Source organism: Lissotriton helveticus, chromosome 9, assembly GCF_964261635.1.
Source record: "Lissotriton helveticus chromosome 9, aLisHel1.1, whole genome shotgun sequence".
Lineage (NCBI taxonomy): Eukaryota > Metazoa > Chordata > Amphibia > Caudata > Salamandridae > Lissotriton > Lissotriton helveticus.
The window spans coordinates 121,143,777-121,157,262 of record NC_136070.1 but is presented as its reverse complement, the minus strand read 5'-3'; the positions used below and the strand labels follow the sequence as shown (position 1 = coordinate 121,157,262).

General features: G+C 46.9%; 1 protein-coding gene and 1 long non-coding RNA gene across 3 annotated transcripts in view; one reads left to right on the top strand and one right to left on the bottom strand.

The window, feature by feature from the left end:
• PLEKHH1 (pleckstrin homology, MyTH4 and FERM domain containing H1) overlaps window positions 1-13,486 on the bottom strand; it is a 375,057-nt gene that overhangs the window by 301,876 nt on the left and 59,695 nt on the right. The window lies entirely within an intron of this gene.
• The window catches only part of LOC144780992 (uncharacterized), a 330,868-nt gene continuing 322,919 nt past the window's right edge, over window positions 5,538-13,486 (top strand). Inside the window, exon 1 of the long non-coding RNA XR_013600855.1 lies at window positions 5,538-6,897. This is a non-coding gene — a long non-coding RNA (uncharacterized LOC144780992). The remainder of the gene's footprint in view (window positions 6,898-13,486) is intronic.

Here is a 13,486-nt window from a genome sequence, read left to right as displayed (position 1 = left end):
TAAAAAAAGTAATATGTCAAGAAACATGTATATAAAGGGCCCAACACTAGGTGAAGCATTTTAGGGTCAGTACAAATCACCACCTAGGCCGCACTAAAAAAAATGCAAAATACAACATACTTGCACATACACATGTAGTCCCCTCCATGAAGACTAAATATTGCCATTTTTAATACATTTCTGAGTTATGCCTCTATGAGATCTTTTGTTCAAAATACACTCCTTCACTCAAACACAAAATTGACTTTTTATACTGCAAAATGCAAGGAGAAATGTACGCATAATAAATACAAGAAAGTAACCTTCCCATGAAGCACAGGCTGCCCTGATCTTTTTTTCCATCGCCACTCCTTTCTTTGATCTTTCCACTGTTCCCATTGACCCAAAGGCTACAAAACAAATTCTATGTGCTGGAGCTAAATGTAAGAACGTGAAGTATTACTTGGAGTGGATAGTAGTCGACCACAGGTAATAAAGTTGATACCGCGTCAGGCAAAGGTCTCAATAATTTAAACTGGAGCTCAACTCCTGGTAGCTATGGCACAGAGCAGACAGGTCCAACTTAAAGAAAATAGTACAAAGCTCTTAGAAGTACCAAAACAATTAAAACGTCAAAAACACAACACAATAAAAATTCTACTCCAATTTATAGAAAATAGAAAAATGTCATAAGCGAATTGACACCAAACAACAAAAATCTAATAAAGGTGACTGAAGATATACATTTTGGAAGATTTAAGCCAAAATGTCTTCAAAATAAGAAAAGCACCAATCAACAGCCACTGTTCACGGTTAACCGGGGACCTAGGCATGATTTCAGTCTCACTGTGCGATGGAGCAGGGGTCAGATAAACCAAGCAGGATCATCCCAGTCAAAGATTTTTACCTTCTGACTTAGTCTCTGAAATGTACTTTAAAATCCTCCGGTGAGCAAGGCTGCAAGTTGTATTGGTCAAAGTCCTCTCCAAGCCAGACAGCTGCTGCATCAACTGCCACTGAAGCTATTGGTATAGCCGGGAAAAGCTCAGGAGGAGGAGAAATTGATATTTTGCAGCCGATGAAGTCCTTGCATGGATAATTTTTGCACCTTCGCCAAATCAAAATTACTATGGTTGGACTGAAGTCCTTTTTATGGGGCTCAAAATCCTCCAACAGGGCAAACCTGAAAAAGTAGTTGAAAAAGTCGTATTGAAATTAGATACCTTTGCCGCTAGGTCCCACTTGACGCTCCAGAGGTCATCGAAGTTCAAAAATGTTTTAAGCCCCAACTTGACAGAGTTTCTAGAGCAGCGCCTCTTGGTTACTTTTAAGGCTCCCAGGACCTCAGGGACCGCACTTAGGGAACAGGAATCACTCCAGCAGAGTCGGACACCTTTCCCATTCTCTTTTCTTCAAGCCCAGAAGTCCATAAGAGGTCACTCCTTCAATGTTTGAAATATGCTTCATTGTGTGCAGTTCCTGATCCTCTTTTTAGAGAATGATAAAGGTAAGTTTGCTAATATTCGTTTTGCTGGAGCCATGACACAAATTTCTCCATGCAGATAGCCATGCATGTAGTACATGGTTGACTGACCTCAGCTCCTAGCAACCTGTAAGACAGATTCATAAACCACTAAATGCAATGGCAGTGCCATTTAAGAGTTTCACAATCTTCTTGATCAGCATCGATCTACATTCTGTCTTGGCCAATGAGAAGAGATCCTCCTTGCCCTTCTTGGGGTTGCCTGCTGCATCTGGCCACTTGCTGTTCCTATTTCACATATTCATAGTCTTGCAAAAGCCTTCACTGATTCAAATTATCTCTTACATTTGCAGAAAAATTTGGAAATCCCTGTTTGCAGTGAGACTGGCACCAACAACATGCCACCTAAGCTTGCCCTTTAAGGAACTAATCAAAAACTAAATCACAATAACATGTAATATAGCTTGCAGCTTATTATGTTGACACACAAACGCAGATTTCTGTTTTGAGACATTTATATAAATAGGTCCTAATACATGTTTCTAAAATATAGGTGCCTGAGTTCAGGACACAAGCAGTGTTTTGGGATAAATGATGGGAACTTCAAAAGGCCTGGATTGCGTTTTGAGTCTTGCAGAAAATATAGAAAAATACTGCTACAAAGAAAAAAAACTAAACAAAATAACAAAAGGTTACTTTATATTCCTAATTTAAGCAATCAACAGGAGGCAAATACACAATAATACACCAAAAGGAAGAGAAGAGAGAAATACTTCTTAGTGTGGAGCCAAAGCCTACTGAAAGTACATTTGAAAGAAGTGACAATAGGTTTGGTAGATAAGTGCACTGTCAAGCCAGACCTAAAAAAAAATCAGCTCTTCTGGGAAAGGTAGTGGAAGGTCTATGTAGGATCTAGGCAATAGTATGGTTAACAGCCAGTAAATCAGGCTCCGATTGTCATGCCTACGGTAGATACAAAAAATCAACTGTTTTGATTGAAGCTAGAATTGCTCATTAGTCTGATCTCTTTATTAACAACTTTAATAATCAAATGTTTAATAAGCACAACTCAGTTTCAAAGAGACTGCATTTTCCTGTTAGTGGGAAGGCAGGGGTGGGATTTCGAACCGATATCAGTGGATGTTCAGTGGCTAGCCTGATCCACAGATCATCCCAAAAATTGATTCTGCTTAGCTTTGACTTGGTTTGCCTTAAAACACAGTACGAACAATCAGAGGCGGAATCTGGCTGTACGCGGTAAAAGATCGATCACAGTGGTTAATCATTCCAAAATAAAAAGATGCTTACCTGTTCTTTCCTCTTTATCATAAGCTAATGGTTGGAATTATTTTGCATTATTTTCAGGACACGAGAGGCTCTAGGAGTACTTACGGAAGCAGGTGCTGAACTACCCAAGTCAAAACTTGAGGTCAAGTCACGCCAACCTGAGTGCACAAACCATACTCATTTCAAAGAGGGAAGAAAAGAACTCGGATCCTGGACGTCAAACTCTAGAACACACCAAATACAGGGCAAACGTCCTTTAGGACGAAGCCAGATTCACCCTGTGCCTTCACAGCACCGGCAACAGAACGAATGAGACTTTAGTACGCATTCGTTCTGCACGTAAGCAGTTACAACGACTTGCTTAAGGGGTGCGCATTGGTGGAGTGGTGTTGGAATTAAAGTCCAACACCTTCCCTATTGTTGTGCAGACTGGAGTTGGAATAGTAAATTAAACTATTCCAATATCCCCCTAAGAAAAGCTGTTAAAAAAACTTGCGTGCATAACAAATGCGTGCTAAAGACGCATTTGTTCAAATGACGGAGTTCGTAAGGCATGCGTGAATAACACATACGGAATTCCGTCATACATTCCAAATACAGATTTTAGAGGCCATCTTAACTTGTAATTGTTCAAAGTAAATCTGACGAGTCTCAAAGAGGAATTCACTCTTTACCCGGAAATTATAGCGACCACTTCAAACTCCAAAACAAGGCCTCAACAAAATCCTTTCACTCTCCTTTAAAGACCAGCACCAATGATTCACTTTTGGCTGCCCTTCCATGTCAACCAATATCTTTCTGCTCATTGGCGGAAGACTGCAAAGATTACAATTATGACAAATAAATAGTGCTGCGAAGTGGACCTATTGTCACAACTCAGCGCTACACAAACCATACAAATTTCATCATCTCAAAACATCGGAGAACTCTTTCACCTAAAAGGTGAAATTAACAAACACTGGCATTCCAATAGGTTTCACCTATGCAAGACCTATTGGCTTAGTCAATATTGTTAAAAGATGTTGCACAGCAGCACAGGCTGCTGTGCAGCAAGGTTCATAGTAAATAAAAAGAAAACGCTATGGCCCGGTCAGCGATGACCACGTCTTATCGCTTTGTTTCTATTTACTTTAAGATATGTTGCACAGCAGACCATGCTTCTGTGGAATGTGCCTTAAAGTAGCGCAACGGCTGGTGGGCGGTAACCAACCCTCTCCTTTGGGAAGAGGATGTGGCATTGCGGCCAGAGCTGCCGATTGGGAGGGAGGAAAGAATGTGATATTTGGACAGGAGTTAAGAGGGAAAGATGGGCAGGGAAAGGATGCGATAGGTGAGGCTTTGCAAGAGGTGAGGCTGTGTGAGAGGGGTTAAAGCAAAAATGGCGTGAGAGTAAGTGAAAAGTAAAATATAAATAAACCAGGATTCAGTTTGTAATATTTAGCCTTTAGACTGGGAGGCAATCTAGGGCTTTAAGTGGAATTAAAAAGTGGGGGGTGGGGGAGCTGAAAGGGGTGAGTCCTATATAATTTTGGGACGTAGTTTAAACATATCAAGTACAATTTGCATAGAGTGCCACGCTATCACACATTTGCCACGAATCGCAACTGCAATTCGTATAATTGACCATTGATCTGTGCGCTTTGCAGAGAGGCCAATGAGTGGGTGACTACGTATTCTGAACATCTTTTTTCCCCACTTACAGGCACTCAAAGAAACTCATATTGCCTTTAGTCATAACTCCATTGTGCCTCTTATAAACGCCTCAATTAGACTCAATTCAAGTTATGCACTTGACGAGTGTCATATGCTGCATGAAAAAAAACTTAGCAACATCCAGGAAAAAAACAAACACTCATAGGGAATGCAAGATTAAGTAAAGCATGTAAAATATAGTACAACAACTTTAATGTTTTTTTACCCATACCCGCCCTAAACTCACAAATTACACTTGCTACCCAAAATCCCATACCTGCCCTAAACCCTAAAACTGCTCTTTCCACCAAAAAACCCACACCCACCCTTAACCCTAAAAATATTCTAGTCACCCAAAAACCTAAATCTACCCTAAACCCTAAAATTATACTTGCCACCCAAAAACCCACCCTCAAATACCCTTGCCACCCAAAATCAGACAAATATTTTCTGTGAATCCATCTTAGCACAATGAGCTTTATAACTAGTGCTGAAGCTGTATAGCAAAAACGTATGCAATGGTGCTCAGGTGGAGGCTTTACAGGTTGTAGCACTTAGCACAGTCCTCTGGAAACCAAATAAATCAGACTTGGATGCCGTGGTAGTGGACATGTTTTTCTTTCTAAAAGAGACACCCGTATTGCACTGCATTTGAACACTGTTGGACTTTGCCCATTTTCCCAACATTTTTCGCTTTTCACCCCCCTGTTTAGGATGTCTCCCCCATTGTAAAGAACACTGTATAGGCCATGTGTGGTGTGAGACGCCATGTTAAATGTGACGCAATGGTGTGTGCACCTGTAATACCCCTATTGTAAACATGCACCTTACTGAGATGACGCTTTTAAAATGGATGCCATGGCTGTGTGTTGTGCCACCTGGCTGCAGTGGGTTAGCGGTCTAGTTGTTTGGTACCCAGCCATCCCAGCATTTGGAGGGAAAGCCTGGCACCCAGGGTGCTCTACTCCTCCCCCTGAGCCAGTTTGAACCAGTTCCCCAGAGGCTTCTAGAAGCTTCTGGCACTGTCTCGGAGGTGGGGTGAGGGGCGCATAAATAAGAGGGCTGTGTCACCATGTGCTCAGTCAGAGCAGGGACAGGAACGTGAGGGGACCTGCTGCCAGGGGATACCGCCACTTGGTCCTGTGTGCTGGACCCTGCACCCAACCAAAACCCCTCTGCTGTCCCCCAGGGCTAGTGAAAACCCCACTGCAGGAGTACAGGCTGCTGTACAGGAGGAGTGCCACGCTACAGTGGAGGATGGTGAAAGCCTACCGCCCTGTCTTGATTAGTACCCACTGACTGCTGACCTTGCTCAATAGTGCCTGCTGCTCTGCTGCTTGTCCCCTGAGGAAGGAGCGCCATCCTAGGTCCCTGAGGTTGGTGGAACCTTGCGCCATGCGAGCGCTACACCTAAAAGCGACTGTGGTAGGAGAGCGCTATATTGGGGCTGGACTGGACCCCCAGGAGGTGAGGAGCGTTACCCTGGGGCCCCGGAGGCTTGCTGTTGGGACTGTCCGCCCCCCTAAGTGCCATAACCCCGAAGCGATGTGTGCTGGAAGCGCTGTGCCTCCTGAGCGCTGCATGTATAACCTGCGCCGTGCCTTCTAAGCGCTACAGCGCAAGATTCTGCCCCCTGGTGCTAATTTAAATAAAAGCGGGTGCCTACCCCGCGTGAGGATGCTATGCTGTTTTAGACACGGTGGGAGCCTACCCCGCGTGCGTGCTGGCCGGAGGAGCGAGTGCCGAGAAACAGAAGACAGGAGGCCACCCGCACTTCTAGCATGCCTGAGCATAAGCGCGTGTGAAGCGCTGCTGGAGAACTCACCGCTGCTGCCCGGGGGACGTTAAGGAGTCTGCGCAGACTTTGCCGCGCTGAGACCAGAAGAGGCGACACTGAAGGTCACCGCCACGGCCCCCCGAAGCCTGGGGAGGGCCGCCGTGGTATTCCCGCAGTGCCGCAGTCGGCCGCGCCAGGCCTTAGAAGCCAAGGAGGGCGGTATCACGTGGCTAGGGCGCTGGCCACGTCACCGGTCACGTCCCCTGCCCGCCACACACGGATTTGCTGTTGCTGCCGCACCCCCTCACCGGCTGCGCTGTGATTGGCGGCCGGCGCCACACCCCCCAGGAGCCGCGCACAGTTTGGCTGTGGGGCGCGAGGAACTGCCGGAAGCCAGCGGTGACGTTGCGGGGCTCCCGTAGCGACGAGGGAGCCCCGGGAGTGTTGAGAGACCGGAGCGGGAGCCCACCCCGCCGGTCAGGGTCTCACAGTGCCGCGATTGTCTGGGGAGTGCGGAGGGGGGGCCTCGAGGCACATTGTCTGTGCCTTCCCCCTCCACGGTGAAATACCTGCGGCCTGTTCAAGCCCCGGGCCCCGGAGCGGGTCCCGGGTGGGAAGCCCCGCGCCTGCAGCCCAGGGGAGACCGGCAAGAAGAGCAGGAGCAGAGTCCCGGATCCCGGTGAGTGGGGCCCCATTGCGTGGGAGTTGGGGGGCTGGAGTCGGGGCACACTGCCAGTGCCCGCCCCCCTGTGACTGACATGTAGGGGTGGGAGTTGGACAGTGCTCCCATCACCGAGTCCCGGGAGGGGACTCCAACACTGGGGGCCATTGTGTATTTAGCGAGCCCCAGAAGAGGGACTCCCACATCCTTCCTGCTGGCCTGAGCTACCCTACACAGCTGCCCTGCAGGACAGTGGGCAGCTGCAACGCCCTAGGGCCATCGTTGGGGGCAGTGTTAATTTGGGAAGGGTGGGAGGACATCTACCCCTGTCCTAGGCCTTTCTGCTAAGAGGGTGATGTGTAGCCTAATGCCATGCATGATGCCTGCTGTGTTTAAAAGTGTTGACCATGCTTGTGGTCCCAGGAAGCTACCCTAGGTTCACCTGTCATGCCCCGAGTTAGGTCTAATGTCTGCATGCCTCCATGTTCATCTGCCTTGTACGCCTATTGTCCTTTTTGCAGGAGAAGCTAATGCAAGCCATACTGTGCTTTCACGCCTAATGGTTTATTTTATGCTGAATGCCTGCTGTTCTTCGCCTACTGCTCAAGTTAGGCCTCAATGTTCTCATGCTTGTGCTGATGAGGTACAGTGAGTTCATATGCCTACGCATAGCTTTTCACCTAATGTGTTATGCTAAATGTTAATGCTTACGTTTTAATTGCAACATTGACCCTAATGGACTTACCTTTTTCTTCTTTTTCATTTACCCTGTAAATAATCCCCCGTGTATATATTGCCCTGGCGCCAGTTGGCGCAGCGTTGTGACTACTGTGATTTGAGACAATACACAAGTTATTCTTTTTCGCCAAAACTGGAGTTGTGTCTCTTTTTGTGGTGTGCCTTGTGTGTCGTCTGTGTGTCCTGCGTGGATGCGTCACACATGTCCTCAGGAGTTTGGCCTGCCCGCTCTGCACCATACAACCCACCCCCCCATCCCCCCAGTAGAATTGGCTACCCCATTTCTAACAGATACACAATATCCAACGGGAATGGACAGATCATAAGCTTGCCTGCCTAGGGAATTTCCTAATGTTCTGTGCCCTAGCTGAATAAAATGCCTCAGCTTTGTTTTCAAGATAGCCAACTTATGCAATGTCACTTTTGCCCAAGAGGCACATAACGCACAGAAGAATATGATTAGTATCAGTGCCTTGTGAACAATTGACGTAATCAAGCTTCGTCAACACAGCTAGTACTATATTCTACATCAGACTACCTTTAGAGATCGCCTGTACAGCATTCAGCACAAAATGTAGGACTTCTCCTGAAAGTATTGATCGGCCATGATGGAACAGGAATACTCCAGTGAGTCACCCTTGACTGGGTTGTGGCAGTAGACATCCCTGGGTCTACTGCCCATTGTCTTCAACTTACATCAAGAGGAAGAAATCAGTTTAGCATCAATAGGAAATAATGAACAATATCACTCGCTCAAAATTAATGATATATATATATATATATATATACACACATATAGATATACATATATACATACATACATACCTACACACACACACACACGCATTCATATACACACATACTCACTTTGATGTGTCACCCTCTTCCCCATGCAGCACTAGTGTACATACAAGTGAATGATATGTCAACTTCTATGAGGAACATGCCATATCTGAAAATCTAATCTTACGTGAAACTCTACGCTCATTGAAAATCTATCTCTGTACTTCAAACTTAACCCCTTCAGTTCTGCGCGAATTCCGCTGCGGTGCTGAAGGTTCTAAAGAACCAATGGACTCATGACGGAACGGTTCCGTCATGAGCACAGGCCAACCAACGCTCATGACTGAACCGTTCCGTCATGAGCACCGAAGGGGTTAAATGTAGCCATACCACCTTCCAGGGAGCATTCTTCAACTAAAATGATGCATCCCAACGGGGAGTAACCCAGAACCCTTGCCTCTCCCATCTGCACCAGATTAGATACAAAAGAAAAACTGCTGTTATGATGTCACAATAAACATCTGTGTTTGTAACAGCCTGGTGCATGATCATTCGTCCAAATCAGGAGGGAATAAACTACTCGGATGAGGTAATTTTTTAATACAGAGCAGTGATAGAGGGCGGTGCAGGGACTGCAAGGAAACAATTCCTCATCTGGGAAGCATTATTAGGATGTGGCTCAGAAAAAGTCAGGCCTAGAAAACATCATGAGGTTTGATGACTGTTGACAAACTCCATTCCTGCCACCTGTGTCTTCTCTCCATGCACAGTGTTGCTTTTCATGACCCTGGGAGAGGTCCAAGATCAGGGCTGGCTCCTCCGCCAAGGCAGGTGAGCGACGCCCCACTGCATTTCGGCATGGCAAAAAAGAAAAAAGAAAATGCTAAGAACGCAATGTTATCATCATTTTATTGTTCTGTGCTGGGGCCGTTGTGTAGGGCGGGGCTGGGCTGGACGGGGGCGGGGGGGGGGGGAGGAGTGGTGGCTTCCTCCTAAGTGCGCATGAATGTTTGGTCGGTCCTCTGGGACATTCATGCACACTTTGCATGTTCTCCATTCAGGCTGCATTACAGCCTGGGTGGAGGACATCTCCAGGTTCCCATTCCCCATCTGAGACCCAAACATGGCGCTCAGACCAATCACAATGCTGCATTGCAGCGTTGTGCCGAGAGATAAGTGAACATATATCTTTTTTTATTCTCCCCCCCTAAAACCTGCTACTGCTTCGCTGGAGCAGTAACGACTGTCCAAGACACTTCAAGAACCACAGGTTTCTGGTGTCACTGGAGGATGGTCCAAGGACGATAAATGTCTGTTTAACGAGAAGAACATGCACGGTCTCTACAATAAGGGGACATAGGGGTGAGCGTGTGATCACTCCAACTGCCCCGCTGAGGGAAAATTGGGGCACTTATTCATCTTTTACCTCGTGTGTGACTTTACAAATTATAAGGTTGCCCAAGAGAAATTGAAAAAATGGGCATATACAACTCGGGGTGAGCCCTAGTTCAGGGGCATATTCTGGAATGGTGCAAGGATTTGGTAGCCCCTTGTACATTTTGCAAACCTTATGCATGAATGAACTAATTTGATAACGCGGACAAATTACCCCCACAAAGGTATCTCGGCGCACAGTTGATACAGCAGGTTAGATACGGAGTTAAAACAGAACAGTTTTTAGTGCTTTCCTAAATTTCTTGTATTCAGGACAGGTGCTGACATGAAATGGCTGTTGTATGAAAAGGATCTTCCACCCCATCTAGATCATCGGATACGGGGGACTCACAGTAGTTCATTCTCGCTAGAATGCAAATTCCTAGCAGAGTGATATCCTTTGAGCCTTCGACTGAGATACTCGGGACCCTTGCCCGACTGGGCTTTACAGCGTAAGCAGCACATTTTGAATATTATTCTGTTCTTTACTAGCAGCCAATAAAGAGTTTTTAGGAGAGAAGCAAAAGCTGACCTAGGTGGTTGATGACAAATTAACCGCGCTGCTGTGTGTTGCACGACCTGTAGTTTTGATAATAGTGACTTAGAAGGGTTATTTGATTATTCTATTCATGCTGGTGTCTGGCTGCTAGTAGTGTCCTGGTGCCTAGCTGCTAGTGGCTTCCTGGTCCTGAGCTGCTAGTGGCTTCCTGGTGCCGAGCTGCTCGTGGCTTCCTGGTGCCGAGCTGCTCGTGGCTTCCTGGTGCCGAGCTGCTCGTGGCTTCCTGGTGCCGAGCTGCTCGTGGCTTCCTGGTGCCGAGCTGCTCGTGGCTTCCTGGTGCCGAGCTGCTCGTGGCTTCCTGGTGCCGAGCTGCTCGTGGCTTCCTGGTGCCGAGCTGCTCGTGGTTTCCTGGTGCCGAGCTGCTCGTGGCATCCTGGTGCCGAGCTGCTCGTGGCATCCTGGTGCCGAGCTGCTCGTGGCATCCTGGTGCAGAGCTGCTCGTGGCATCCTGGTGCCGAGCTGCTCGTGGCATCCTGGTGCAGAGCTGCTCGTGGCATCCTGGTGCAGAGCTGCTCGTGGCATCCTGGTAGCATTCTCGTGCCGAGCTGCTAGTGGCATCCTGGCGCCGAGCTGCTAGTGGCATCCTGGTGCCTAGCTGCATCCTAGTGCCTAGCTGCTAGTGGCATCCTGGTGTCGAGTCGAGGGGCTGCTAGTGTCATCTTGATGCCGAGCTGCTAGTGGCATCCTGGTGCCGAGCTGCTAGTGGCATCCTAGTGCCGAGCTGCTAGTGGCATCCTGGTGCCGAGCTGCTAGTGGCATCCTGGTGCCGAGCTGCTAGTGGCATCCTGGTGCCGAGCTGCTGGTGGCATCCTGGTGCCGAGTTGCTGGTGGCATCCTGGTGCCGAGCTGCTGGTGGCATCCTGGTGCCGAGCTGCTGGTAGCATCCTGGTGCCGAGCTGCTGGTGGCATCCTGGTGCCGAGCTGCACGTGGCATCCTGGTGCCGAGCTGCTAGTGGCATCCTGGTGCCGAGCTGCTAGTGGCATCCTGGTGCCGAGCTGCTAGTGGCATCCTGGTGCCTAGCTGCTAGTAGCATCATGGTGCCTAGCTGCTAGTGGCATCATGGTGCCTAGCTGCTAGTGGCATCCTGGTGTCTAGCTGCTAGTGTCATCTTAATGCCGAGCTGCTAGTGCCATCCTAGGCCAGTGCGTTGGTATTACTGACTTGTGAGAGCACAAATCATCTCCACCTCTATTACACATGACCAACACTAGCATGAAAGCGGCAAACACGGTCACACCAGGCAATGCAAGGGTAAACCACCCACAAATGTCAGGACACCTCAAACCCTTGCCTGACCAAAACGCTAGTGAAGAAAGACACCCTGAGCATGGTTGTCCATTTTAACTCCTCCTAGGTTCTTCATCCGTAACTGCTGCTAGTTCAAAACAGCATCTTAACAGCTCTCAAAAAGCGAGATGTATTTGTACATCACAAACTTGTTGCAGCCCTTTGACATCAGTTGTGTATTTACCTCCTGCCTAATTTGTACTGCTTGTTAAATAGTAACATTTGAATTTGGATAATACTTGCGGGTCCTTTTATGTAGTACTGCTTGCTCTGGTTAATGCACGCAAGAGTCTCATTTGAGTCTGGATACATACTTGATAAGACCAGTTGCAGAAATCTGGTGGTAGACAGAACATGATCGCCTGATCCCCACACCAGTGCAACTCAAGTGGAATAAGCCCGCATAACCACGTGCAGTGGTACATTTAGCTACCCATCCATTACCCAGCAAGCATTGCTCATCAAGAGAGGCCAAGAGAAAAGTCAATGAATGTCATTACTTCCTCGAAAAAGTCGCTACTCTGCTGAGGTGCATCCACTTCGCGGGAACATGCACCAGGTGACCATAGCTTTTCTCAAACACACCTAACTCCAACAAGTTTCTTACTCCACCCTAAGAGTTATACCAGGAGAAGAGAACTCTAGCAGTTCCACCGCCTACATGATCTATTTAGCGGCAGACCAAATCTGATACCCTCTATCCGCTGGATGGGAAAGATGGCAGGGCGCTAGAGTTTGGTACTCCGATTCTCTCCTCTACGCTCAAGTGTAAGACCTATTTTGATTATTCACTAGGCTTAATAAAACGGATATCTTGCACTTCAAATGGGCCTGGCGAATTTTTATCAGGCTCAACTGTGTAGATGAAGGCAGGCATCTTATTCCCTCATCAAAGCAGAGATTACAACAAGGAAGAAGATGAAGAGACTCGGATTACTTATTTGCAATCTGCATCACACTACTTCTCCCATTCTTTTTCCAGCCGAGTATGACCAGGCCATCCAGCACAGATCCTTCGACTCGCTCTCTGCTGTGCTTGGGTAGGTATCGAAGAGTCGCTAGGTTTATCCACTCCCATTACAGAAGAACTTGTATGCCTGAGGGGTTCGTATGACATAGTATTGAGTGACAAAATACTGTCCTGCTTAACTGCCAACTCAAGGATGTCAACTACTACAACATCATCTTGGTAAGTGTACATAGGTAAGTACAGATGTATTATTCTTAAAAACAGACCAAGTACCTTCACAAACATATATTGCCAAAGTAGATACATTTGGTAAAGTTTTCTTAGTGTTGTCATGAGCTCATAGGATTTCCTTAAGTCAACTCGTGTTTGTATGTTCCTTTTAGAATGTTATCTCATGAAATAAGATCAGCTACTGCTAGAGGAGTTGACATTTTTGAAGGACAAAATCCCACACAATTATTTAATAGACCATCACTAGGGGGAAGTGTACTTTGGGAGGTTACCTTATCAAAAAAATGTTTGCTAGTACAGTGGAGTGCCTGATCTTTTGGGAAAGATGCACCTCAACAGATTAAGATAGAAAGAGAGTAACAGAAATTTTTATTTAGATATCCTATCACTACTCATCTCCTCTAGGCTGTCTCCTAACCACATTATATCTTTCCCTGATTAAAGTTGAGCAAGTTTTCATGCAGGAAAAATAGAGACATGGAAGAAATTCTGAATGAGTTGAGCCTGATTTTTAAAAACAGCATCTATTGAACACTGTTCAGCGCATTTCAATGACGGTTATACAGTGCTTAATTTGTGCAGGTGGGAGGCAGTGTGACTAATG